Below are 2,500 nucleotides of genomic sequence, written 5' to 3' on the forward strand. Positions count from 1 at the left end.
TGTTGTGTATTTGTTAGCGTGTTAGTCTCTTTAGTTGTACCTCATGTGCTTATCCTCGTGTTGATGTGTGTGGTAAACCCTTATTGTGTGTAGCATGTGCGGCTGAGACTACCCCTGTGTTGCCCTATGTAGTTGTCTGTGTCCGTATGAGTCTTCCTGTTCCAATAAATGGCCGGCCTGGCCAAAGGTGAATCTTGTCTGAGGGTGAGATCGCTACATTGGTGTCAGAAGTGGGATGGGCCCCTCCCGGGGCGCGAAGATCTACGCCAGATCAAGACGGAGAAGAAGGCCGAGGACCAGACCAGCAAGATGGCGGCGGACCTCAGCAGATGTTCCAATGGTCCTTTTAAGGACTAGCCAGCTCGCCGAGCTCGCCACTTCGGAGGATGGAGGACATGTCGGCCCGGCGCGGGACCTGTGCAGGCGACCAGCGGGACCAGCCCTGCACAGCCGACGAGAGCTGCCAGCGCTGGAGGAAGCGGCCCCGGCTGAGGAGTTCCCGGCTCGACGCCGATGTCGATGCTGCCGTCATCCGAGGATCTCATCCATAGAGAGCGCGAACTCTCTGACGACCTTGGAACACGACCACAGCGGCCGGGTTTACACCGCCAGCTACGGAAGAACTTCCAGAGCGTCAGCTGCCGGTCGAGAGTGTGATGGAGTCATAGCTGCTAGTTCGGGAGCTTGCGGTGCTCCAGCTAGTGACTAAGAGGGTAACGTCGACCTGTAGAGCCTTGGGAGCTATCGTTTTGTGTACTGTTTGAGATTTTAAGTGCGCACGTTCCGGTTGACGCAAGTCTGCGCAAAGTTTTTCATGTTTTGTGTGTGAGTTTCTGTGTGTCCCGAGCCTGCTGAGAGGGTCGGGGTCTCCATTTCCCGCCACAGTGGAGCATCGTTGTGCTCGAGAGACAGCCGACAAAAGTTCTACAAGAGGGCAGCGCGAGGAGGGACCTCGACGTGGACTGCTGACCGCCTGGAGATCGGCACACTGTGGACAGGTGGCAACGGCCACGAGCTGTCACAGTAGCCAGAGGGGGCTACCGAACGTCCAGGGGTTCCAGCGTATCCGGGGGTTCGGCTTGCAGTGGGACTGTTTGCTGCTGTTTCAGGTAGCGCAGCTGCACGGCGGGAAACTGAGGGCCCAAGCGACACCACGACCCACGTCTGGCCGGTTCTGGTGCTTGTTCGGGGGAGAACTGACGTGACAGAGGCAGCCGAGAGCCCTTCCAGTCGGGATGGGTTATCGTGCAGCCGGAGGCTTTCCGGTCACTTGGACTAAGCACTGGGACTGACACCGACGCAGCCGCGAGCGGTGAGCTGAGCTGTCATTGCCGGGGACGACAATGGCTCGGGAGGGGGTTATGTAGCGTCGGTGGATGTACATGTTTAACGTGGAATGAGTGTCTCCCAGAATGCAGTGCGAGTGAATGCTAGAATGTGTAATGTCGATTATAATAGTTGTAGTTACGTTTAGCATGTTGTGTATTTGTTAGCGTGTTAGTCTCTTTAGTTGTACCTCATGTGCTTATCCTCGTGTTGATGTGTGTGGTAAACCCTTATTGTGTGTAGCATGTGCGGCTGAGACTACCCCTGTGTTGCCCTATGTAGTTGTCTGTGTCCGTATGAGTCTTCCTGTTCCAATAAATGGCCGGCCTGGCCAAAGGTGAATCTTGTCTGAGGGTGAGATCGCTACAATACCATAGATGATAAGATGTCAACGAGCAGGGAGATAATGAAGATCAGTAGTTCTACTCAAACTACTTGTGAACGTAGGCTATGGAAGATTGGTCAAATCTAGCAAGTAGGAAAGTTTAAGTGAATGACGTGAAAGTGAAAGTAAGACATTCGAAAGGCCAACGAAAGTTAATGTTGCTTTTGATAGTAGCCTACAAAGACTTGCAAAACTGGTGCTCTAAATAGCGATTCTGTTGTCTTTGAAAGGTTCTCTTATTGAAGCACTGAACTTCAATTTGGATTAACACCTGCTTTTACAAGGCGCAGTATTTAGGCGCAGAATAGCTGTGCACTTTCAGGAGCAGTCTTTGTACATACTGCGGAATACATAATTAGGCGCTCTTTACTCTTCCCCTCCCATCTTTTTACGCTAAACTCCCACTTTCCCCTGGATCCTCCCATGAATGCATATGCATGACATGACAATCGCAATCTGCCACTTTCAGCTCTCGCGACAGGCAGTTTGCGCTTTTACATCATTGCGGCCTGTTTGTACATACCTCGCAATGATTTTACACGCATGTTGCAAAACAAATACGCCTGAAGTGGGCGCAAAAGCGTTAGTACATCTGGCCCTCAGTGTTTTCCCATGCAAAAAAAGAACTCACTCAGTGACACTACCTGAAAATGCTCAAGACAGCACTATGCAGCCATTTGAAAACTACAGTAAAGTTACAAATTGCTGTAGTTAGGGGAGTAAGTGAGTACAAGACACTGAATATGTATGTTTCACAGTTTTACTGTACATGCTCTTTGCAATTCTACA

The sequence above is a fragment of the Alosa pseudoharengus genome, unplaced genomic scaffold (assembly GCF_046254945.1).
Source record: "Alosa pseudoharengus isolate Yale_2024_CS ecotype anadromous, Long Island Sound unplaced genomic scaffold, YU_APseudo_1.1 YU_APseudo_1.1_scf_14, whole genome shotgun sequence".
Classification (NCBI taxonomy): domain Eukaryota; kingdom Metazoa; phylum Chordata; class Actinopteri; order Clupeiformes; family Clupeidae; genus Alosa; species Alosa pseudoharengus.